Source organism: Panulirus ornatus, chromosome 58 (assembly GCF_036320965.1).
Source record: "Panulirus ornatus isolate Po-2019 chromosome 58, ASM3632096v1, whole genome shotgun sequence".
In the NCBI taxonomy this organism is placed as follows: domain Eukaryota; kingdom Metazoa; phylum Arthropoda; class Malacostraca; order Decapoda; family Palinuridae; genus Panulirus; species Panulirus ornatus.
The window spans coordinates 17,184,719-17,212,593 of NC_092281.1; positions in this window are offsets into that span (position 1 = coordinate 17,184,719).

The following is a 27,875-nucleotide window of genomic DNA, read 5'->3' on the forward strand; positions in this document are numbered from 1 at the left end:
AATTCCCCCGTAGTGATACGGGAGACCTCATAGTTCACTTCCATTTCCCTACGACAACAGCAGACGTGTCACTTTGATGATCCTCCTCCTCCTCCTCCTCCTCCTCCTCCTTCTCCTCCTTCTCCTCCTCCTCCTCCTTCTTCTCCTCCTCCTCCTTCTCCTCCTTCCTTCGAGCGACGCTGCCTCGCCTCGCCTCGCCTCGCCTCTAACCCCCAGAAGTGATTTCAGATGTAGCGTTGCCTCAATATAGCGACCACTCGTCTTAGTGTTTCCCTCCTCCCCCTCAAGCTGACATTTCGCCCCCGTGGAATGTTGAGATTAAAAACACGTCCAGCCAGGCAGCCACTGAGACCCAGCCAGACACATAACAGACATCGTGCAACACCGCACGCATGGCAGGCCAGGAGGAGGAGGAGGAGGAGGAGGAGGAGGAGGAGGAGGAGGAGGGTAATAACACTTTGCCATAACATGGGGATTATAGCAGTTGCCATAATATGGGGATTACAGCAGTTGTCATTGCCCGCTTGGCAGGCGAGGAGGAGGAGAAGAGTAATAACACTTGCCATAACATGGGGATTTACAGCAGTTGCCATAACATGGGGATTACAGCAGTTGTCATTAGATGGGGATTACAGCAGTTGCCATAATATGGGGATTTACAGCAGTTGTCATTACATGGGGATTACAGCAGTTGTCATTACATGGGGATTACAGCAGTTGTCATTACATGGGGATTTACAGCAGTTATTACATGGGGATTACAGCAGTTGCCATAACATGGGGATTACAGCAGTTGTCATTACATGGGGATTACAGCAGTTGCCATAACATTTGGGATTACAGCAGTTGTCATTACATGGGGATTACAGCAGCTGCCACAACATGGAGATTACAGCAGTTGTCATTACATGGGGATTACAGCAGTTGTCATAATATGGGGATTACAAGTTGCCATAGAATGGGGATTACAAATGTTGCCATAACCTGGGGATTACAGCAGTTGCCATAAGATGAGGATTACAGCAATTGTCATTACATGGGGATTACAGCAGTTGCCATAACATGGGGATTACAACAGTTGCCATAACATGGGGATTACAAATGTTGCCATAACATGGGGATTACAACAGTTGCCATAACATGGAGATTACAGCAGTTGTCATTACATGGGGATTACAGCAGTTGCCATAACATCGGGATTACAGCAGTTGTCATTATATGGGGATTACAGTAGTTGCCATAATATGGGGATTACAGCAGTTGTCATTACATGGGGATTACAGCAGTTGCCATAACAGGGGATTTACAAGTTACCATAACATGGGAATTACAACAGTTAACATAACATGGGGATTACAGCAGTTGCCATGACATGGGGATTACAGCAGTTGCCATAACATGGGGATTACAGTAGTTTACATAATATAGGAATCACAGCAGTTGCGATAATAGGGGGATTATAATCGTTCCCATAACATGGGGATTACAGCAGTTGCCATGACATGGGGATTACAGCAACTGCTATAACATGGAGATTACAGCAGTTGCCATAGGGTGAGGATTACAGCAGTTGTCATACCATGGGGATTACAGCAGTTGCCATAACATGGGGATTACAGCAGTTGCCACAACATGGGATTACAGCAGTTGCCATAACATGGGGATTACAGCAATTGCCGTAAAGTGACAGCAATTGCCATAACATGGGGATTACATCAGTTGCCGTAAAATGACAAGTCAATTAGCCGTTGTCTAGAGCAGTGAAGTGGGTCTTGCTGATATAAACAATACACAAAGTGTTGGATGAGGTAGTTAGAAAGTCTATTAGAACAAGGGAATCAGACGTAACTAAGGAGGTTTAAGGATGATAAGATAAACACGCTAATGCTTTTTAGGTAAACCAACCATGAAAACGTATGATACCCGGAAAGATTCATAGGTATGATCCATTTCAGAAGAGTTATGTACGTCAAAAAATGACTTATAGTTCTTAGTTTTGTGTCAAGAAAAAAAAAAAAAGAAAGAAAATGTCAAATGAGACACATTCATAAATCATATTGGAAAATGTCTTTGAATGAAATCCATACGACATCCATCACTCAGGGGAGGTGTGTGTGGGGACTTTATTGCTTGCTGCTCAAACTTTGCCCCCCAGCATCGGGGTCGAGCGCCTTGACAGTTAACTCTTGGAAGCGACCGAGGAATACGAGGGAGGGAGGGAGGGAAGGAGGGAGTGAGGGAGGGAAGGAGGGAGTGAGTGAGGGAGGGAGGGGTAGCTGATGAGAAGGGGGGGAGGGGGGAAGGAGGGGGTCAATGGAGGGGGGGAGGGGGAGGGTAGAAGGATGGCTGGCGACGACAAGTTTTTGTCACCGCTCCGTCGGGCCACCTGGCTCATGGATGATGATTGGGGGGGCGGCTTCGTTCTCTTACTGTTGTTGTTATGATCCAAGATAGATAGATAGAGAGAGAGAGAGAGAGAGAGAGAGAGAGAGAGAGAGAGAGAGAGAGAGAGAGAGAGAGAGAGAGAGAGAGGGGGGGAGAGAGAGAGAGCTGCACATCCCTCGCCTTTTGGAAGCCAGTCTAACTCTTCGTGAATCACTAGCAAGGCAAATAGACGTTAGAGTGAAGATTATTGGCTAATACGTCCTTGTTTTTCCTCGACGTCTTATCGGAGAAGGCTTGGGGGGGGGGAATGCGTCGCCTAAGCAACGAGGTACACTTATACAGACGACGCAAGCTTTACCACACAACCGCTAGGTGGCCGCCCTGGGTGCGTTCATCTTTGTTAAAAAACGTAGACTTTCCGATACTTCTAATAATCACTGGTGGATGTTTACCACAAGGACCCCCACGAGGATATGGGAGGACTGTTGAACAGCAGGACAGATTCCAACAGTTTCTTTTATCAGTTTAAGTGTGATTTAGTGATACATAGATCAGTGAAGTGTTGACGAACATATTCCCGTGTTGGTGAGGCGGTGATGCTGTGTATATGGTGAGTTATGGGCTGGTTTTTAGACGAGTGGAAGTGGTGAGATTGGGTGTGTTTACCTCCAGCACGTCTCCTAGTGTAGGTTATGACTAGGATAGAGTCTGAACTTTAGAGAACAACTCGAAATTCACCGTTCCAGGAAGTGCACGGTTATATAGCAGTCGTATAACGTATCAGGGATCAGCTAGGGCCAACCCTAATCGCTGTGGGAAGCACTGGTACTCATGAGGGTATGAAAAGTTGATATTGTGACGCAGCTCTTTGTGGTGATTGCTTGAAGACTTTATGTCTTTTGATAGAAATAAAACTCTCATCGAGACGACCACAACAAGATCAGTGACATTGATAGACAGTTAAAACGGCTCGTGTCTAGGCTGCCAGATAGATGGTAATTTCACAAAAAAATTGCTGTTCAAAGGTGAAGTTCGGGTGTTATTGCAAAACTGTCATTCGTAATAACAAAATGTACACACACACACACACACACACACACACACGATACACCAGCAGACTGCCTGCACTCAGTGTGATATAAAACATAACCCACTTTACTAGCATTCTTTTTCCGTCTTCCTCACAAGGGTAAGAATTACGCGTACTTACCCGCCACAAATGGGACGCGACAGGCCATGATGATCCTGTCGTCATAACGGTCGTGCGAGACGAGCTTGACTGGTGCAGAAGTGTCAAACTATTGCACACTAGGAAGTGGATGGTTATCATTACCAAGAAAATTGTTGTCAGACGATCAGGGAGTGATGATGTACAGAGACGAGGACATGTTTATTTAGTTTGTCATGGATGTGTGTGTGTGTGTGTGTGTGTGTGTCCTGTGTTACACTAATCCTCACCGTCCTGAGACCGAACTACTGCCACCTGACGGCCAGAGACACACAAGTTTCGTGGTCTCAGAGAGCATATTTATGGATACTGGGAGACGATACAGAGGTGTGAGGAGGGGTGTTGCTGTCTGCCATCCATACCTGTCTATGTGGTCGTGGAGTGAGTGGATCCAGAATGTGGCTGACCACTTAGATTATTGCATCATGATCAACACAGTTCCCCCACACTCAGGGCAACCAACCCTGGGTTTACGTAACCTTGGATGAAATCACTGAAGAAGCAGCAGTCGTCATTGTTTACGTACCGTGGCATCGAGGACACACTCAGAATGTCACAGGTTCCTTTTGTGATGTCCTGACTGACAAAGGCAGCCAAAACGTGGCGTATCCTCAGCGTCCAAGCTGATGGCGGCAACACCGCAGCCAATTATAACGTCAACACTTGTCGGAAAAAAAAGATATTTGTAGACGTTGTCGTACTGTCAGAGGATCTGAGATCTCACAGTGTGTGTGTGTGTGTGTGTGTGTTGCTGGTATTCTGGTGATGTACCAAGGCTACTACATACATCATCCTTACCATTATGTATGACTTATGCCTGACGAGATTTGGTGAAAAATAAAAAGGGGGAGGGGAGACGGTGGACGCACAGCCACGTATATGTAACCACCACCACATACAGCCGTGTTCTGCAGCAGCAAGGTACAGACAGTGTGGATGGCCTGGCCACCCGACTAGCTCACACCGTGTGCTGCTGTTAATGCCAAGGCGAAGCGCATTGCTCGAATGACTTGAGGAGAAAAAAAACAAAAAACAAACCAACTGTTGATGTTGTCGATGATCTTATTTAATCCAGATGATGACTAATATTATGGCCACCATGGCGGGGGAAGAGATTATCAAGCCAGTTCAAGACCGACACTTTGTGTGTGCAAGGAGTCGACAAAGTATTATATGTTAGTAGAGGCGAAAATTGCACTCATTGGTAATGTGTTGATGACACGCGCTCGGTAACGTAGTATTGGAACCTTCTTTTAAAGACATCCCCGTTGGGTATAAAGAGTGATCGTATTTTTTTTTCAAAAGGGATCATAAGAGTTTAAAAGAGAGAATTATAGACCATTTGATCGTACTCATACCCACCTGGCCGTTCTGATTATGTCATCCTGACACTTTCGGTGAAGAAATATCAGGATCTGATTTTATGGTTGGCTCACGGCATTATGTCGAGCTTCACCAGTGTCCCTGCACGGGCGGAACTAGCCTCATACAGTTTCTCTCGCTCTACGTGACTGTGTATAGTAGCACTTGGTAGTCCCTTCCCCCCCTTGCAATAACTACCTTTCTAAATCTATGACAGTCATGTTTGTCACTTATATTTTGGCATGATAGTAACTGAAATCACACCTACGAATAGACAACAGGAACTTTGAATTCGTATTTGTCGCTTTAGAAGAGAAAAACAAGGTGTCCCAAACCGTCATTTCATATGACTCAAGCTTGAGATTGGAGGCATAGTTACGTTCACTTGGGTAGTCGAGGTTTCGCTCGACGGGGGACATTCGTCTCATGGCGTCTTCACTGGTACTCGTTTTTGTTGGAAGGTGCAGGAGTGGTGCCCACCATATGTGATTTGTGTAGTGAACTGGTGATTTGTGTGGTGAACTGTGTGAATTGGAGGGACACCCTGTAACGACCCTAAGGATAATACGTCATGACAAGGTAGCATTATTCACCAATAGGCGCCCAGTAGTTTACCTTGCTTGATATTATTTACTGTTAAGTTCTCAACGCTACGTAACAGTCGCATGTTTCTTGTGTGTGTGTGTGTGTGTGTGTGTGTGTAGATGTATTCGTGTGGGTGTGTATATGTGTTCAGTTGCATGTATGTGTATTGTGTGGATGTGTATATGTGTATAATGATATATGTCTATGTGCATGCTTGTAGTATGTGTGTGGGATGTGTCTAAATATGCAGTAGTGTCAGTATATATCCATTTGTTGTAGATGTGTTGGTGTGCATATGAGTGTGATTATGTGAGTATATAAACATTGCCTGCAAGTGGGCATGTATGTATAATTCATATATCGAGACAGATGCATGCCATTTATAACTAAGAGGTACTTGATTAAGTTACTATCTTATCGGTAGTGTATATAATCTCCAGTCCGATAATCAAGGTGCAGTATGATGAGTGAGGAGCGGTATGATACGTGCAGTAGGATAACAGGCGCTGTATGATAACTGAGGTGCTGTATGATAACTGAGGCGTTGTATGATAATTGAGACGCTGTATGATAACAGGCGCGGTATGATAACCGAGGCGCTGTATGATAACCGAGGCGCTGTATGATAACTGAGGCGCAGTATGATAAGAGGCGCTGTATAACTGGCGCTGTATGATAACTGAGGCGCTGTATGACAACTGAGGCGCAGTATGATAACAGGCGCAGTATAACAGGCGCAGCATGATAACTGAGGCGCAGTATGACAACTGAGGCGCAGTATGATAACAGGCGAAGCATGATAACTGAGGCGCAGTATGATAGGTGCTGTATGATAACTGAGGCGCAGCATGATAACTGAGGCGCTGTATGATAACTGAGGCGCTGTATGATAACTGAGGCGCTGTATGATAACTGAGGCGCAGTATGATAACAGGCGCAGCATGATAACTGAGGCGCAGTATGATAACTGAGGCGCTGTATGATAACAGGCGCAGTATGATAAGTAAGCTCATCTGTGGTCGAAATATGAGTGGGAGGAGTCGGGCATCACCGGGAAAAGAAAAGAAAGAAAAACAACGTAAAAAAAAAATAGGTTCTCGATTTTGAATGAATTCCTTTAACCTGTTTTTTTTTTCTAATTTTTTTTTTCAAGGGTTTAAAGTTAAAACTTGTGAAACGTGTTTAGGGATGAGAAGTGGCTCTTAGAGATTGAATTTTGATGAGTTACTAAACGAGTCTTGTGCTTCAGGAAGGCTGTCAGGGCCTGATGTAAGCAATGGAGCTACGAGGTTGTTGACATTTAGAGAGAGAGAGAGAGAGAGAGAGAGAGAGAGAGACTGAGAGACTCCGTTTTTTTTTCCTGGTCACGTCATGGATGCACAGCCCATGTTCTAATGTACTAAAGATGTACATCATGAGTGCTTCATAAATCCCATTACTTTGTGGTAATGTTTGACGACACCGATAGCTTACACTCATATTGTCTTGCCGTGCAACAGTGGTGCAATTAAAGGCCCCCACCGTGTGGCGAAATCCCCCCTTTACGTGGCTTGGTCATAGGGGTGCTTTTGGTCGCAGCGCTCGTGCTTGTGTGGGTCTTCCCAGCGTCGCATATATTTTGTGAAGAGCTGACTAGCTGCTTATGGGGTTGCCAGGTGTGCTTATTATTCCCAGTTATACTTCCCCTGATTTATGACACCAGGGTGTACTAATTCATTCCCAGCGTGTGATGATTCTCTTCTTTTTTTTTTTTTTTCATCGTAATGAGAGGAGAGAAAATAGGGTCTGTGACGGACACACTTTCTTTTCTCTCTCTCGTTCCTGGCCTGAAATGGATCGCGCGATGTGACTGCCATTTCACATACTGTCATCCTACAGTGTTAGAGGGGAGGTTATAGGAACAGCTACGGTGCGTCGTCGGCGAAGCCAGGGAGGAACTCGGGAGGGAAGGTGGAATAGCGGCTTCAAGACGGGGAGGGGCCAGATTATCAGCATCTTATTAAACTGCTTGGCTACGTGCTCCTACTGCACAAACATCCTAAGTATGCTCCTTACAATGCACAGAGATATATATATATGGACGCTTCACCGCCACCTCGCCTTCTCTACAGCCACGGAATGATCCATGTTTCCGAAGCAAGTGAGTTATGGATAGTCCCGCGGGTTCCAACACTGTGTCGTACATCTCGACATTGATAGCGTATCACGAAGACTTGAAAGAAGGGAGGGGTAAAGTGAGATAAATCCTCCTTCATATCTAGAAGACTTCGAATGTCTGTTTCGTGGACGGTGGAGGTTATTTTCACTCTGGCAGACGAAGACATTTGGTTCATATAAGGAAGGAATATCGTACTTTGCCTCTGGAGTTGATCATACTGCGTCAGAACGACAGGGCGATGTTAGAATACGAAGGTACGACTCTTAGGTACGATGGTACGACCCTTGGGTATATGATGGCCTGACCCTTGAAATGATCCTTTAAGTCTCACTCTTTTTTTCTTTTTTAAAGCCAGGTCATCCATCATACCAAAGGGTCACACATGGTCGTGTTCAGGAGTCGTAACGTCGTGCTCAAGGAGTCGTAACGTCGTGCTCAAGGGGTCGTATCATCATGCTCATTGGCGTAAGACGTAGAGGACATCCATCACTTTGATTGAACCTTCAGCTTCGTAAACAGCCTCAGGTTCGAATTGAATTCATTGTCGACATTCGTACACCCACAAAACAACAAAACAAAAACACATCATTGGTGCTGTTAAGCACGACGTCAACAACAGAATACAACAGAAAGGGTTTGTTTATCTTGTATTAAGTTCCTTATCTGTATAAGTTATATTTCTGTAGAACCCTCTTGCTGACTGCTGTAAGGCTGAATGGTTATAGAAACGGCAGCAAAGGGGGGAGGATCGGATCCCTCTCGAGATGACTACGTCAGAAGACGGAGCCTCTTCAGTCCGCTAGATCACTGCACCTGAAGGTACCGAATAAATGTTTATGTTTGTGTTGGATCTGATGATCCAGATCACCTCATGTGAGGTGAGTCGTGTGCGTGTGTGTGTGTGTGTGTGTGTGTGTATGTGTGTGTGTATGTGTGTGTGTGTGTGTGTGTGTGTGTGTGTGTGTGTGTGTGTGTGTGTGTGTGTGTGTGTGTGTGTGTGAGTGTTTATTCTTCTCGTTTAGGAACAAAGGCGTGCTGGAGGAACTGTTAGAGGCTGTGTTGTGTGGTTACTGTTTGTGTGTTACGGCGAGGGAGTCGTACACTCGTGTTGCCCTGTCAGTTAACCTTATATATATGTATATATATATGTATATATATATATATATATATATATATATATATATATATATATATATATATATATATATATATATTGGACCTCCGTGGTGTGGTGGTTAGCGTTGCTGATCTTCACGCTTGCACGGGCCGCCTGGGATCATACCCACATAAGTTGGAATCGTGGTCCCAGCAGCCGGTCCACAGTCCACCCAGCTCTTCATCCTCTCCTAGGGGCTTGATCAATAGAATGGGTACTTGGCACATACTACTGTGTTTGTGTGTGTGTGTGTGTGTGTGTGTGTGTGTGAGGGCTTGCCATGTGAGAAAGATAGTACTTATATGTGTGAGATGGATTCTCTTCCATGGTGGCTATGTGTATGTGTGAAGTAGATCACTCGGGGTTACTGCCCATTGACTGATACGTATGGGGGGTTCCTCCCTTGGGTTGGAGCGGAACTTTATACCAAACGTTTCGTAACAGCGGACCTCATCAGTGGGCTGACGAAGGCATTAAGGCCAAGCAATTAACAAAGGAAATGCATCCATTAAGCATCGTTAGGGCCACAAGAGAGGTCTCTTGATTGGCTGAGCTATGCACACCCCGGCTTTAATCATAAGCTTTCGTGGACGACCAGCCCGTCTCGTAGCGCTACCCGCTCAAGCTCTCCTGGATCACGCCAGGCACCCCCCCCCCCCCCTACCCCATCCCAAGGGTATTCGTGGAATCTTCGAGAAGGATGTAGTCTAATTTGACAACCCCTCTTGTTGCCACTATCCTCGCTCTAATGTAATCATTACCTGAGCACTGGTTCACCAGATCTTAGGTGATGTGAAGTACATCTTCGATATGTATTGCCATGGCGTAGCAAGCCTTTTCCACATCCGCTACACGGTATCATATATATACCAGGCTGAGTTCTGCCTGTTTATTGTTATCAATAATTGTCCACGTACTTGTCACATCACCAATCTTCTTCCCTGGTGCCATGTGGGTCTATGGAAGTCCTGGAAATAGAGCCATTATAGCGGAATACTGGGTAGAGGAATAGTATGGACAAGTTGACGACCTGTCTTTAATAGTCTCAATAGACAACTTGAAATGCGGAACGTAGACTTGTAACGTTCAGATCATGGGCGTTGTAGGATTCGTCCTCAGAGTGTGAAGGATCTCTTAAGAGTGATCGAGTGTCTGAATGATGGACCGTAAGTTCCTAGTCGAGGGGAGTTTCCGCAACCTGGCGTATACCGCAAGGGATGATGACTGATGCAGGAAAGAACCACGACCACATCAGCAGGCTGGATGCAGGCTTGAAGTGGATGAAAGAACACGAAATCTATGACGGTTTACTCCCAAACCTCGGGAGAAGCAGCAGAGCCGTCATCAGAGTAATTTTACACCCGAAGGACACGGAAATCAGGAAACATCTTCTATACTTTCAAAATGATGAAGAAAAACGATTAGGTATCTAGCACACGCCACGCGTTCAGGGGTCGAGGATTCTGAACCAGCTTAAAAGCATGGGCTGTGGTGTTCCTCTGTATTTCGACGTGGACAACAGCGACGTGATACAAGAGTCGGGTAGGTACCCCTGCCTCACATACCTGCTGGTGGTGTAAACTGACGACAGGACAAAGAACTTTTTCGCAACACGACGCAACCCATTCCCACAGAATCATTGATGTGTTCGGATACCACAAGTGAAAGTCCTGATGCCATATTTATCGACTGGTTGCATGAAAAAGATAAATCTCTCTCCCTCTCTCTCTCTCTTCTCTCTCTCTCTCTCTCTCTCTCTCTCTCTCTCTCTCTCTCTCTCTCTCTCTCTCTCTCTGTGTGTGGGATGTCTGTGTCTGTGTCTGTCTGTGAACACTTCTGTTGGTTGGATTTCGCACAGGCCTCCTCCAGCGCTAAGGACACCACACCCCCCTCAGGCAGTAGTGTGCTGATGTGTTGGGAGCTCACACAGCATCAGATGCCAGGGCTTTTGTTGTTTTGTTGAGAGCTCACACCACTGGGGGCTGGTGAGGGAGAGGAGAACACCCCCCTGATAGACGGGTGGCGGAGGCAGTTATCTCTGGGGGCGGCGGAGGAGACAATTAGTGGTGGGCAGTAATCAAGGGAGTGTTGGGCGAGCGGTCATAATTATTGAAGACGAAGCGGCTTGGCCCCGCCTATTTTCCCCTCACCCACCCACCCACCCACTCCCTGACACCTGAGCTTCACAAGGGCTTAAAGCAGCCTGGCCCCTGAACTCGAGGTAAAGACATGACAATTATTACCATTATTGATTATCATTGTTATTATTATTATTATTATTATTATTATTATTATTATTATTATTATAATTACTATCATCATCATCATCATTATCACCACATTATTATTATTATCATGATCACCACCATTATTATCTATTATTATCATTATTATTATTATTATTATTATTATTATCATTATTATTATTATTATTATTATTATCATGAAAGGCCAGAGGGTCATATTGGCAGTACTCATGCATGAATCTGACTTGTACATTTCGAATAAGATATTGACATCTTGATGGCAAGGAAGGTTAGGTGAGAGATTCATTGGATTTTATGTTGATTTTTCGTACAAGTTTATTACATACTTTAATCAACCTCACATTTTTCCTTATCATCTGCTATCGCTTTATCTAATATCGTTCAATGATATCCAGTGCTCTAAATCTGGCTTCACAACTGTTATTGTAATGTCTGAACGCTGGACAGTCTTTTTTTGCACAGAATGATATCAGTCGATATTTAGAATTGATGGTAATGCGGAGCTAATCTGGGCAATTACCAAGAGATATGAGCAGAAATAACGTTTGTGCTTAATGTAATGCAACTCCTTCACAGTTCTGGGATGCTACACAGAACGGTATGAAAAGAGAAGTTATATGTTTAAGGAAAAAAAAAGGAGAAAGGGTATTGAGTGATTAGGGGAGGGAAAGCGAGTGGAAGTATATAGATTGGAATCACAGGCGTCAGTGTGACTTGGATTAGTGGCTGAAGAAAATGATGATGTATGAAAAGAAAGAGAATTGACTGGGTTAAAGGGTTAGACAGAGTCGCTACATCATCGACTGCCCTAATGGAGAGACCCAGAAAGGAAGCTAGGCACTGGAGAACACAGAGAGAGAGAGAGAGAGAGAGAGAGAGAGAGAGAGAGAGAGAGAGAGAGAGAGAGAGAGGAGTCAGAGGGAAAGCTAAGGCTGGATGGAAAGGTAAGGAAGAGGAGACTTGTATGTCCACGCACTGTCATATGCTCTGCAGATGGTCGAGGACCACCACAAAAGACTCGCCAGAACTTCCTGAAGAAGGGAAGATAGAAGTGGGTCGCATGGATGTGCGTCCGTGAACACCTCAGCGTGAAGGCCATAAATGGTTATAAGGAAAAGGAAAATGAGATTCTAAGTGTGTAAAGAAGTGAGAGTCTTTGGCGGTGAGGCCTTTTTGTCAACCTTTGGGTGATATTTGGAGGGGGTTAGGAATGTCGCCTCTTCACTGCACCCGGGTGTGCATCCGCGAAGACGAAAGTGTTTAGGTTTTTATAGATAGACCAAATAGACGAGCAAGGACAGGAACTTTCTCACAGGCAGACTCCCAAGGACATTCCAGTACTCAGCCACACTTTAAGTGAAAAATATTTAACCCACATTACTATGACAGCACTATAGCTTGTTGTGGGTTTATGGTGGGCAGCTGTGGGCTGTTGTGGGTTGATGGTGGGCAGCGGTGGGTTCTGTCACAAGTTGATGGTGGGCAATGATGGAGAGGGTTAAAATGTGGGCTGCGCCCTTGGTGAAGGCTGGCGAGTGTGAGGTAATGAGACTAGACCCTGGCCTTGTAGGCGTGTGTGAGGTAATGAGGCTAGACCCTGGTCTTGTGGGCGTGTGTGAGGTAATGAGGCTAGACCCTGGTCTTGTGGGCGTGTGTGAGGTAATGAGGCTAGACCCTGGCCTTGTAGGCGTGTGTGAGGTAATGAGTCTCTAGACCCTGACCTTGTGGGCGTGTGTGAGGTAATGAGGCTAGACCCTGGTCTTGTGGGCGTGTGTGAGGTAATGAGGCTAGACCCTGGCCTTGTAGGCGTGTGTGAGGTAATGAGGCTAGACCCTGGTCTTGTGGACGTGTATGAGGTAATGAGGCTAGACCCTGGTCTTGTGGGCGTGTGTGAGGTAATGAGTCTCTAGACCCTGGCCTTGTGGGCGTGTATGAGGTAATGAGGCTAGACCCTGGCCTTGTAGGCGTGTGTGAGGTAATGAGTCTCTAGACCCTGGCCTTGTGGGCGTGTGTGAGGTGTCAACCCCGACTTCGTCATGACACCGTGGAATTACTCCTTCTGGTCACCACGCTTAACAACATACAGCCACTTGCTTAATCACTAGCCAAACAAGCCGTAATAACCATCCCTCATACAACCCCATCCCCCATCCCCGCGCGCTTCTTTCGCTCATTTACACACATACCAAACCCATTCCCCGTGGTCGTAATGGATGGCGGAGATTAATTAGGTTTTACCGAATAACCTTCGCGCACAGTATCAGGCATATCTCTTGGCTTAATCACCGTATCGGATTTGATAAGGTTGATAAGAATGCCAGGATGATAGTGATATAAGTTTGCTGGCTTCAGGGGGAGTGCCGAGGGAGAGGGAGAGGAGAGGTGTGTGTGTGTGTGTGTGGTGGGGGGACATGAACTCCTCCGGGAGCAGAGGGGCATCTGGGCCATGAGAAAGGGGGATTCTGGACCGACCGGGCTGGTGTCATAGGGATCAACATGATGCTTGCAATTAGCGCTACTTTTCCAGCGTCTTTCTGATTATTTAGAACTTTTTTTTTATATATATACATACAGCGGCTCCTTCTCATGTCAGAGTGGTCAGTGTGATAAATCATAACATTTAGTTAGTTATCAATTATCACTGGGCGTATAATCCCATAAATCCTTGAATACAGCTTAGCATCATCTCGAAAACTATGTACTTGTTTCATATGTATTTACAGAAACACACACACACACACACACACACACACACACACACACACACACACACACCTGGAAGAAGTGCAGAATTTTAGGCACCTGTGAGTGGACATGGCTCTAAAGAGAATCACAGAAGCTGTAATGAGTGGTTGGGTAGCGGAGGGAAAATACGGGTCCTGGGTGCAGTGAGAAGTGTGGATTTCAGGCAGGGATAAAAGAGAAACCGACCACTTCGATGGATAGTAGATCATCTTGGTGAAGAGGAATACAGGACGCATGTCGAAATCACCAAAATCTGTTGGCCAGGGTCTATTCTGAGTACCAGCGTATCTGTAGGAGAGACGTCTGACTTGACCAGTAGTGGCCGGACACGCCTTTTGAGTCAGAGTCGTTCTGATGGGTGGCACGCCAAGCACAGAAGAGGTCGATGACATTGCCTATTGTGTAAAGTCTCGCTTCGGTCATCTTTCATGATGAGGGAGAACCCTTCACTCCTCAGGCCCGATGGAAGCGGAAAGCAGCCTAATAACACAACATCATTTGCCTAGAAGAGGAAGAGGCAGGTGATACTGAACTGCACATACACCGCCACTGGCTGGCACCTACCGTACTTAGTCTAGAACCTCAGAAAATCAAGATTGTGCTGCAGACTTCAGGGAAGAAAAGAAAAGAACTAAATACGATGATCTTGAATCTCCTTTTTCCACCAGTTGGTTCGGAGACATTTGGGACCATGTGGGAACAAGACTCTTGACATCCTCCTCAGCCATCTAGGATCCCGGCTGATCCAAGCAAACAAGGACAAAAGAGCAGCCAGTTTTCTATTTCAGCGCCTCAGTGTAGCTATTCAACGAGTTGCATCAACAGCTCACTCCCCTCCGAGAAATTCCAAGAAGTCAAGCGTCAAAGTGTCATAATCGTGCTGTATTAACCCTTAAGGTAAATGTTAACCTGTATATTTTTCCCCTTAGGTAAACTGCATGTGTGTTTGTACCAGTATGAGTGTGTATGTTAAACGCTTGTGTTTATGCTCCTGATTGATATATATATATATATATATATATATATATATATATATATATATATATATATATATATATATATATATATATATATTAGATAGATAGATAGATAGATAGATAGGTAGATAGATGATCTTTATTCCTACATACATAGCTTGCATGCTAATTAAAAAGTATCAATTAGCTGTTTTATATGAGACCATTTTCTATTTCATATATTGTACATTAATTGTCCCATTGTAATCCCATAGCCCGAAAAAATACAATTAGCCACAGCGTTCCCCCTATTAACGCACCCTTCATAATCAACGCACCCCTTCATCCAACAGAATCAAGCGTCCTTATCCCGCATGAAAATGAAAATATGAAGCATTGCACTGTAATATGCCGAGCGTAGTACACTAGACACGTCATCAGTGTGTACCTTCCCCTGTACAGAGTTAGTAGCAGTGGGCCGCCACTCACTCTAGACGCAGCTGTGTTGATGTTTACCAAGTTGCCTCCATATGACCCGAGTCCAGCTGGATCATACTGCTTATCTAAAAGGTTCCTTGTGGCTTATATAACAGCATCGACACCGCATTTTGACACCTCCTCTATTTTGACATATCGAATATATCAGTTTCACAATATAAGTGATGATCCTAGCTTAGGAAAGATAAGGGGGTAGTGTGAGGATAAGGTTTGGGCCCGGATCTGCAGCCTAGTAGACATCAGGATATTGTGAAGGTGAGGATGGAGTGAAGATAATGGGGTACCGAAGATTGCGGTGTAGTGAAGATGATGGTGAAGCGACGATAAGGTTGTAATGAAAATGAATTTGTTGTGAGCATAAGGGTGGGATGCTGAAGTTGTGTAGTAAAGGTATTACTTATAAAGATAATACTTTTAAAAGTAATACTAATGATGCCGGTGTGAGAGAGTCGCGTGCAGGCAGAAGTGAGTACTTACCATGTAATAGGAAAATGCCTCAGCGTCCTTTCCATTTTCTTCTTTGAATGATTTAAACTACTAATTGTGTGACGCATCTGTTGAGGTAATGCGGATGACAATAGAAAAGAGGAAGAAGACGACGGTCAATTTTAGGTTTAGCAAATTCTGACGTGGCATCTAACCGAAGTTTTCTAGTCTGATTTCTTTGGGGGGAGGATGTCAGAGAATGCGACAAATTAGCACGTATAGGACGACGGTACCTTTTACTGCGCAAATATTTGTACAAGGCGAGATTACATTATTGGCTTTGCATGTTTTTTTTTTCGACCATGCAGTAAGGTCTAAGCAGTGCCTACATATCGGAGTCTGCTGACTCTGTAGTGATGATAATAATGACAGAGCGCGAGGTTACAGCGCGGAGTCACAGAGCACGAGGTCACACGAGGTCAGATGGAATTTCTAGTTGGTTGGAAGACATTGATCGAGATCCGTCATACCTGATCATTTATAAGTTTTGTCTCGCGACTCACATACTGCTTTATGTCTTAGTCTTTCTCCTCTCTCCATACGTGTTCCACTTTGTCTACCTGTGTATCTGTTTGCCTCGTCTTCACATTCACTGTCCCTTCTCCCATTTGTCTCTCCCTCCGCCACTCGTTTTCTCCTTGTGTTTCAGTCTGTACTGATGTGTACTTTCTTCGTGTTTCAGGGTGATCAGTACCTCCGATCCTCTTTTATCTGGAGGTGAGGGAAGGGAAGTCTCTATACTTCAAGTCGACATGGACACCGTATGGTGAGTGCTGAAGTCCCTTTTCATTTACTCCCCTACAGAAGCGGTAATGAAAGCAAAACTCCATTTTCTCTCTACCATTAGTTAACGAAATGATATTTTTGTTTGTATTTCTGTTTTTGCATTATACTATTAAGCTTTATCAGTTCACAAATTTATCTGTGAAATTGTGATTATTTTTTCTTGCGGTGGATTTTTATCAAGGCGCACTTTATTAAGAGATTCTCAGGAAAGTTACTTAGCACAGAGAGAGCCGTTATAAGGTCTGGAGCGAACATGTGGGTTTGAGCTCCGCTAAGGTTTTAGATCGTACAATAGAGTTGTAGTTGATGCTACTGGTCTGTGTGCAGAACTCTTAAGTTACGTTGACCATCCCACTACACCAGCTGACGGCTTCCCCTACGTATACATACTAACATTTCCACGATCAAATGTGGACAGTAAAATAACCTTGCGCTCACAACAGTACAACCACAACTAAGCTCACAGTTTCACGTCCAACGCCATAAGTCAACAACTATAAACCCAGAATTACATGGCTACAACCTCCTGCTTACATTATAAATGTCTTAAGCACGCAAACCCATATTTACAAGTCCATAACAACATTGGTTCTTGCTTACGATCTCACAACCGTAAGATTCTACAACCTGTGCCCATAAATCGATATCCACAAATTCAGGCTCACAACCCTACAATCACAACCAGATATTCTTAAATGACTCACCCGTACACCTCACATTTTTTCCACAAGGCACCCACAACCGTGCTTCCACAACCACACATCCACAGGCCCACATGAGCAACGACACACCTACAGACACACACCCCAAACCACACACTCACAACCACACTCCTCAAACGCAAACCCATAAACACACCTGCGCCCCAAAGCCCCTTAACCACGCAGCCACAACTACACACTCAGAAACACATGCCCCAAACCACACACGCCCACAACCACACGCCCGCAACCACACGCCCACAACCACACGCCCACAACCACTCAGCTACAACTTTATGCACCAGCCGCCTCAGGCTTACTTACTCCTTCAGTATTAATAAAACATATAAATTGAACGTCGTCAGGTGTATGTAAATCGTGTAGGATCTAAGACGTTTTATTGGTCTGTCTGACAATGATAGAGAGAAGATGTCATTAAGCCTATGTATATAATAGTTCTTTGACTTCTCGCCTCTCGTTTGCTTTGTTATGTGGTTACTATCTGTGTGTCAGGGGAAGAGAGGCTTTCATACTCTCGTGTTGCCCCCGTCTCCTAACATTGTATGTACGTACAGTCGGTAAAGAAAGTAGCTTACCACTGCATGTGTGAAACATTATGACACCACGGACAAAGGATTTTGAGAAATGCTCATTGATCTGGTCTCGCCTCGCACTGGTACACCCAGCTTACATGATATTGTAATATATCGCCTGCGAGCGACATGTCCTGTCATGTGCTATAATTAATGTCATATGGGCTTCATACTTCGATGGCAATAACTGTAAAGTGGGGAGATTTTGTCTCGCATTCACGCTTGCCAACCCCGCCGAGACCAACACGTGTCGTATCGATAATTTCAACATCTATCGCACCCCTTCCCGGCAGAGTATATTCTAACCGTGTGTACAAAATCTGTAGGTCATTTGTACACACACACACACACACACACACACACACACACACACACACACACACACACACACACAAACACACACATAAACACACAGGCCTCAAGCCAGGTACCCATTTATCGACTTGCCACGAAGGTAAGGTGAACAGCTGGGTTTGCTGGGAAGACTGCCCTCGTCCAGGATTTGAACCCCGGGTAGACAGACAGACAGACGGACAGACATAGACACACACACACACACACATAGGCTACACTACACAGATTAAGAAGTTTGGAATAAAAATCCAGTTGATTAGGAAGAAAAGGAAATGATATTGAGAGAAAATCGAAGACCGAACTTAGAAACATCAAGTGGGAAAAGAATAGAATAAACTTGCAACACACATCCAGTCAGAGAGGCTCAATAAATAGACGTAGTGGCAGTAAAGACCAAGGAATAAAGAAAATAAAACAAGTAATCAGCCATTAAAACACGCCAGTGAGGCGAAGGTCGCGGGCAATAAAATGTAAGGAAGGTTCGCTTTGACCCCGCAGCCACACTCCCCCGCTGGCCAATTGTAAATGCCAATTTGAGCTCGGCCTCCCTCACCCTTCTCCAATACTCCCTCCCTCCCTCCCTCCCCTCAATCTTCCCAGCGCTTCCCCACTCCCCTTCCCCACTCCGTCTGCTCGAGCTGGGTATTGGAAGGTGGGAGTGGGAGATGTAAGTAAGAGGAGGGTGATGGTGCGGATGTTAACGATGGCACTGGGTGATGGTAGTGACGGTAATGGTGGTTGGTGATGGTAAGGGGAAAAGACTGAGGAAGAGGTGGAAGGCTGGAGCGAAAACGGATTCAGAGAATCTGGGTCTGGATATTTAGGTGGAGGAGCGGAGTGCACGGAATGAAATTGACTGAATCGATGCGGTATATGGGGAGCGATGTACTGTTACTGGAGCTGATAACCAGGAGGATCAGAAACGGTAAAGTTGAACTGTGGAACAGACTGTGGAGGATCGTCTGTGGATGGTAGGCTGTGATGTCAGTACACTATACATAACGGGTGGAGAGTGTCAGTATTGTGCAAATGAGGCCGTTGTTCTTTTGTTCCTGACACTACCTGGCGAAGACGAGAGAGGCAATTGGCTATAAAGATATTTTATCACCGTTGGTGTCATTACTTCGTGAATACCTCCAGTGTAAAAATAAATGTCCTTGCGTGTTTCTTACTCTCACAATTTTTCACTCTCTTGCTTTCTCTCGCTTTCCTGCTGCTTTCTCTTTTTTTTTTTTTTTCATTGCTTGCTATTCAGTCATGTTCTGTCCATCCCCTGGCTTGACACCTATCCTGGGTATTAGGATACAGAGAAGAAAAATACTGCCTGACTTGAGAAGACTAATATTTGTTCAGACGAGGACCAGATGAAGCTAAACATTAGGTGGTTTTGAGGGACGGATTTTAAGCAGGTTGGAGGGTGGTCAGGAAAGGTTGGGGGGAGAGATGAGCAGCAGGCTTCTCTCGTGAGCTGTCTGGCCTTACCCAACACAAGGACATGTGTGTGTGTGTGTGTGTGTGAGAGAGAGAGAGAGAGAGAGAGAGAGAGAGAGAGAGAGGGAGAGTCTGTCTGTCTGTCTGTGTGTTTCCTTTTTTTTCTGATTTTCTGTTTGTCTGAGAAATGTACGGTCGTGGGAGAGGTCCTTGTGTGTACCTGTTTAAGAGAAGATACGGTTGCTTGATTGACGCTCTGTGGAGGAGAGTAGACCTCGCTGGCGTGTGTGGCTGTGTACTTGTGTGTTATGTAGGGGCCGGGAGTGTAGCATATAGCAGCCTGGGATATAGCTACGACCTCCTTTGAAGATGTTGTCTACAATATTTGTTTCGTCTCGTTGCACCTTATAACGCGTAGGAAGTACATTTACGTGGGCGACAGACGTGTGTTACCAGTTGATGTTCGGAATCCCTACTGCCAGTGGGTAAACACTGTGAAGACCCCTCCCCCCATGATAGACAGACACCAAGGCCTCATCCTCCTGGCGAAGCTCACGGGTACTTGGGCTCTAAGAAAGAATCAGGAAGAGTAGAGCGGTCTCGTAAGACAGCAAGTCACATCACGGTCCAGGTCCGTCCCATGTCCTCTCCTCAACCTCCTCCTCCTCCTCCTCCTCTCCCCGACATCCCCGTTTGTCTCCGTCCTTTCGGCCGTCCTCTCGCGTCGTCCGGGTGGTATTCGTGTCACAGTCTGCGTCCGTGGAATGCTGAGACGATGGAATCCGCGATCTCGGCCTCCTGGATGCCAGTCACCCTCGGGATGGCTAGGGAGCGCGAACGGTACCCCGGGCGGACTCAAAAGAGGGGCACCGTGCATAGGGCGCAGATCACAGCGCCTTCCACGAGTGTCGTCGCTCGTGTGCACGTCATCATCGTCTGCGAGCACAATGCGCCCTGTGCCACATACGTGGCGTGTGTGAGGAGGTGCGCCGTGTTGCGATTGGCCGTATATAATGTCATTACAGACCATAAGCTGGGCTACAGCCATAAAGTCTAGGCTAACAAGCTGTAAACTGGTACCGCCCGTGTCGCCTACCTCCGCGCCAGGGGGGGAGAGAAGGCTGGGAGGAGGAGGGGAGGAAGATCGTGTGGGGAAGGGGTGTAAGGGGGAGAAGAGGTTGGGGAAGGAGTAAATGTCAGGGGAGAATAGGGTGGGAAGGAGAATGGAGGCGAGGGGAGAGGAGAGGCAAGGAGGGAAGAAGACGAATGAGGAACGTGAGAGGTTTCAAGGTAGTGATGACAGGCTAAGTTAAGAGATGAGGAGGAGGAGGAGGAGGAAAAGTGTGAGGAAGAGAATTTTTTATTAGTATTATTCACGATGACACTTACTTTCCCGTCTATTTACAGGGGATTTTCCTCGGCTTTTGTAACATGTACATGTACTTCCCTCTGCTTACATTTCATTTACAGGTACTTCCCTCAGCTTCCGTACCATTTACAGGGACTTTCCTCAGCTGACATACTATTTACAGGTACTTCCCCCAGCTTTCATACTATTTACAAGTACTTTTCCCAAGCTTCTGTCTACAGGTACTACTCTGCTTGTGCACCACTCTGTACTGACTTTATTTAAGTTGCTTACGAGTTATTAAAGAATGTTGCTATAGTGTGACCAAAAGGTTTTCCTGACACTACACTTTCTTTGCATGATTTTCCAAAATGAAATATGCCAATATAAGTTTAGATATCGAGTATAAAACAAAACTCCGTGATGCTGAGGGTGGGTGGTATGTGGAAGACGATGACGGAGGAAGGGAGAAAGAGGAGGAAGAGGCGGAGGAGGAGGAGGAAGAGGCGGAGGAGGAGGAGGAAGAGGCGGAGGTGATAAAGAATGGATGGAGTGCAACTGGTCGTTAACGGAGGAATCTTGGAGCTTTTTTTCTTCTTCTTCTAGGACGTCCAGGGCAACACAGGGCTGTACGTGAAGGTTGTCAGGAAACAGGTGACCTCAATCTTCCTCTGGAGAGAGAGAGAGAGAGAGAGAGAGAGAGAGAGAGAGAGAGAGAGAGAGAGAGAGAGAGAGAGAGAGAATGGTGTGGGTTGCAGGATGTAGAATAATGAACAGGTGGTCAGTTGAAGCGAGGCAGGTGTGGCACAGGAAAAAGAGGCAAGCGTGAGATGAAAGACTGAAGAACAGGTGTAGAAGTGAAGATAGTGGAACAGGTGTGGATTAAAAGACAGTGGAGCAGGTGTGGATTTAAAGTACAGTGGAACAGGTGTGGATTTAAAGCACAGTGGAACAGACGTGGAATAAAACAGTGGAACAGGTGTGGATTTAAAGTACAGTGGAAAACAGGTGTGTCTTAAAACAGTGGAACAGGTGTGGATTAAAGTACAGTTGAGCAAGTGTGTCTTAAAACAGTGGAACAGGTGTTGATTAAAGTACAGTGGAGCAGATGTGGATTAAAGTACAGTGGATCAGGTGTGGTACAGGGAACTTCACGCTGGGGTACAGGGAACTTCACGCTGGGGTACAGGGGAACTTCAAGTCGTGAAAAGGAAGTTCACGTTCGCATCCATTTCACCTCGAGATATAATCTACTCAGTGAAACAGGAGAACGCGTTCCACCTTGTATATTTTCTTCTATATCAGACTCGTTCAATAACTTGAATGACTGATTAATATTTACGTAAATGTATTGGTAAACGGCCAGAGCAAACCATGGTTAACTAATAGTGGGGAACTTGTATGTAAATGCACACGGGATGAAGGTACGCGGGACATTACATAAGACACAAACATATAGTTGCCTCGCCTTGTGTAAGAACGATAAGGGATTTACATAAACGAGTTGGTCACATACGAAAAAGAATTACGTGTTCGTGACATAGACATTATACAAATCGCGTTCAGTAACCATATATATATATATATATATATATATATATATATATATATATATATATATATATATATATATATATATATCATGTGACAGAGACGAAAATCAGGTTCTCTACGCTGATTAGTAAGGAACCCAAAAACGTTCACAGAAAAAACAACAACACCAACAACAACAACAACAACAACAACACCCTACATTACAGGAAAATAATGATGCGTAGTGAAAATGGGAGGGAGGTCCCGGATCTCCTGCGCGGCAAACAATGAGGTGGATAATCGCATGTGATTGGCTGTGAGGACGCGTCACCACTGTCCGCCTGACCAGTGAGAGAGAGAGAGAGAGAGAGAGAGAGAGAGAGAGAGAGAGAGAGAGAGAGAGAGAGAGAGAGAGAGAGCCAGCCTATCTTTCTCAAAGCTTATTTGTACGTCTGGGTTTTTTTTTTTAAAAGTGTTTACAGTCATGGCATTACCAACGTTTGACGTTAACTCGTTCCAGTGTTCAGCGCATCTAACATGCGCAGAAATATGTTCCTACTTCAGTGTTCCATATTCTATATTTGAGTGTCGTTTTCTTTTTGTGCTAGTGACTGTATTTTCTTGTGTTTCAGAGAGATCCCGGTGGTGAACCTTATTGATTTTATACGAAATTTTGAAATCTTGAACACGGTAACCGCAAACTTAGTCCACGATTTTAAGGAGAAAAAAAATTGATGACATCGTCTTAGCCTCACTTCGTACTTCAGATTTGCCTGGGTTGGAATCAGTTTTGTCGCTCATCTTTGGACTTGTACCACTTTTTCTTCATATTTCCTATAGATTGGGGTCCAGAGTTAGGCTGCCTTTTCAAGCCGTGGTCTTAAAAGAAGCATTGAAAAAAAAAAAGAGTTGTGTCTTGTGTTTAGCAGTTGATAGATCCTAACCAGGGCTGCTGCTCCTACTATAACCTAACCTAACCTAACCAGGGCTGCTGCTCCTACTATAACCTAACCTAACCTAACCAGGGCTGCTGCTCCTACTATAACCTAACCTAACCTAACCTAACCTAACCAGGGCTGCTGCTCCTACTATAACCTAACCTAACCTAACCTAACCTAACCTAACCTAACCAGGGCTGCTGCTCCTACTATAACCTAACCTAACCTAACCTAACCTAACCAGGGCTGCTGCTCCTACTATAACCTAACCTAACCTAACCAGGGCTGCTGCTCCTACTGTAAGGTCTTAGCATAAGACCCCGACAGTTAAAGGAAGGCCCCCCCCGATCACTTAGGGAGGACCTTCAGTCCCGCTGGCCCCAAACACCCTTAATTTTCACATATTTTTTCTCCCGAGGGTCTGTCCCTTGGGCTTCTCCTCAAGCTCGTGATAGGGAGGAAGTGTCTTGGGTGGAGGGAGCCCCTAAAGGCGATTCGGGCAAGGGTCCTAAAAAAAAAGCCAGGGCCGACCCTGTTCCTAACTATGGAAGTTTATAGTCTTCAGGTTCCTTATCTACTTGCTGATGTACACTGCTTAGTACACTTCAGATTTTTACTGAAGTATTTAAGCGGGTTTTTTCAAAAGATTATTCGATGTTTAGATTGTTGTTTCATTAAGTATGGCATTTTACATGTGTGTACTTGAAATGTTTACGATTGCTTTAGAGGCGATCGGAGTAAATGAGAGGTAAAGAGTGACACTTATATTTTTCATGGAATGTAGCATTGGAATCTCCATCTAGTGGGTCATATAGACGTCTTACCCACGGTATAGAGATCAAATACCTTCTGTTTTGTTTCTTTTTTTTTCATGTGGCATCGAGTATCACATTACACATCCAAAAGTTATGGGCACTAGTGGAAAGCAAACAGAGGTAGTGAGAGATAGTGGGATGGATATGAGGAATAGTGAGCGAGGGTTTAACACTGAAGGATGGATAGTGAGATGCAATGTTTAGACAGGATATATGAGGACGAAATCAAGCAAACGTAAACAATATATTTCCTCGTTGCACGACGAACAGACAAAGAAGAAAAGGAAAGTTTGATAGATGAACCAGTGGACCTGGGAACGACAATAGTTTCCTCCAGAAATGAAATACAGATCCGTTCCTCGGGCCTGGGTTGCCGGCGCTGGCCGAAAATAGAAAGATATTTTACAGTGGGATGTGGTGATTAGTATGCAAGCGTGGTGCCGGAGAGCGATGGTTCCCGAGATGTGTGTGTGTGTGTGTGTGTATGGGGGGGGCCTAAAGACGTGGTGTTGAAGTAATTCCACGTACTAGGCTGGGGGAGTGTAAATGTAAATCGGTCGTGATACAAACATCGCGTAATTTACATCACTTGATCTGTAAAAGAGTAAAAAAAAAAGAAGACATTTCGTAAATGTTGTGTTCAGCTTTTAAGAGATAAAAAAAAGAAGGAAGACATTTCGTAAATGTTGTGTTCCACTTTCGAGAGAAATCTTTTGGAAAATAGAATCTTTTATTTAATTTTTACTCTGAGAAATATTTGACTTATTTAGTTTTTTGGGGGAAGAAAGTGACAATATAACGTCATGGGATGTAACAGATGGATGATAAAAAGGCGTCCATTCCACACCTGTATATATTGTATCAGATCTTGCTGCACTTCCCAGCTTCTGGCTTATCTGCTGCTGACACGAGAGAGAGTTTGACTCAAGGGCAGCGAGCTATATATATATATATATATATATATATATATATATATATATATATATATATATATATATATATATATATATAATGTATATACACACGTGTGTGTGTGTGTGTGTGTGTGTGTGTGTGTGTGTCCTATTCCTGGTTTTCCTGTATTAGTCATTATGTTTTGCTATCATAATGTTTACTTAATCATGTTCTCCAGTGGTCACTTTCCATCAGGTTATTTACGCTTTCCTCTCTCTCTCTCCTTTCCACCTCCCAAGATCATCTATCTATCTATCTTTCTACCCTTTTCCTTCTTTTGCTTCTTCCCTTCCCTATCTCCCCTCTATCCCTTCATTTCCCTTTATCTCTTCGTCTTCATCCTTCCATTTCATCATCCCTTCACTCACCCCATCCCTCCCAACATGCCTCTTCCCCTTCCCCATACACCCTCCCGTCCCTCACATACCCCTCTCCCACTCTCCTCTCCCCAGTGTGCCACAAAAGTGGGATGTGTGAAAGTCTTGAGACCGGAGATAAGGCACGCCGATAAGAGACGCCAGAGGGATGTGCCGCACAGGGAGTAGTAGTAGCAGCGGCGGTGGCGGGCGGTGGTGGCCGTGAGCACAGGAAGTGGGTGTGAGGTGCGGGTAGGGAGTGGGTGGGTAGGTGGTGAGGGGCGGCGGTCCAGTTTCTGTCACGTGAGGCCGCCCCGGAGCGGAGGAGGAGGAGGCCAGTGTGCAGGGAGAGGTCAGGAGAGGGAGAGGTCATGAGAGAGAGAGAGAGAGAGAGAAAAGAGAGAGAGAGAGAGAGAGAGAGAGAGAGAGAGAGAGAGAGAGAGAGAGAGAGAAGGGAAGTCGTATTGAAGGGGTAGAGCAACTAACTCTTTTAGCAGCATAGAGGTGAGGTAGCTCTTTTTTTTTTTCAGGGACACACTGGTGAGGCAAGTGTCAGGTTGCGACATATTGAAGTGTTAAGGGACACATAATGTTAAGGGACCCATAGATGAGATGCCTTTAGGGACATATAATAAGATGTTAAGGGACCCATAAATGAGATGTTAAGGGACATTGAATGAGATGTTAAGGGACATGTAAATGAGATATTAAGGGACATATAATGAGATGTTAAGGGACATATAAATGAGATATTAAGGGACATATAAGTGAGATATTAAGGGACATATAATGAGATGTTAAGGGCTAAAATAATGAGATGTTAAGGGACTCATAAATAAGGTGTTAGGGATCACATAGTTGTATCTTAAGATACACATAATGAAATCTGAAAGAACACATAGTGAGTTTCTTAGGGGCACATGATGAGATTTTCAGGGTCAGAACATTAAGATATCAAGGGACGCATGAGTGACTTGTTCAGGGACAAAATTAAAGCCACATTCAGGGGAACAGAAGGGAAGGGATGTGCAAGGATGCATATCTAAGGCAACAGTGTTCAGGGACACAGAAATAAGATGGTAAGTGACACAGAAATGAGATGGTAAGCGACACAGAGGCGAGGAAGCGATATCCACGGGCATGGATGAGAGAGGGAGAGAGGAGGAGGAAAGAGGAGCGGAGGGAGAGAGTTTTAGGTGAAACAGGTCAGAAAGGGGAGAGGGAGGGACGAATGACGTCAGAACCGTGGGGGAGGTAGATAAGGTCCGGTGAAATAGGTTGGTATGTAGGGAGGTTGCCACCGAGGGCTGGACGAACTGTGCCAGGCAGGTATATACATTTCCCCACGTACAGGTTCGTCACACTTCCACCTGCAATGTAAGGGCCTAACCTTACGTCCCCTGGAGCGTACCGGAGTGCAGACTTCTCGTTGATATTTCAGAGATTCGTCTCACATGATCTCCTCCTCCCTAAAATTCGTGATGTCTCTCCACTTACTTCTGTGGATGGAACGGTTTTATCTCGTAATCATCTTTATTTCCTCATTTATCACATAATCATTAACAACAGTTGATCACTTTTCCATTAGGTGTATCGTTCCTTCATTTATCACATAATCATACATTAACAATACATTATAACAGTTCCATTAGGTGTAGCGTTCGTCATTTATCACATAATCATACATTAACAATACATGATCCCTCTTCCATTAGGTGTATCGTTTCTTCATTTATCACATAATCATACATTCACAATACATGATCACAATTCCATTAGGTGTATCGTATCTTCATTTATCACATAATCACCGTAAATGATCCCTTTTTACCAGTAGGTGCATCGTACATATCATTCTCAGTTTCTATGTGACTCTATATAATGTAATCTAGTTCTGGTGGTGTATACGTCCCTCTCATCCTAGTATGTTCATTGCCATTGGGATTTTTCACACTGACCCCTTGTGTCTCCATGTCTGTCCATCTCCATGACCATCCAGATACTCCCAGTGTTTCTCTTTATAATCAAACTCTTCCATCATTAATACTTTACCGCCTCTGAGGAAAGTGTAGGTCATTGCCTCATGTACCAACATCGTGTTTGTCCCTTTCCTTGTGATCATGGTTTATTTTGTTCTGGTTTATTAAGATTTCCATCATGTGTATTTTGATAGACTGAGCCATCTTGCTGTGTTTCTTCAACCTTGAGGCTGTTTCTTGCTAAGACCAGTCCTCCTCCTC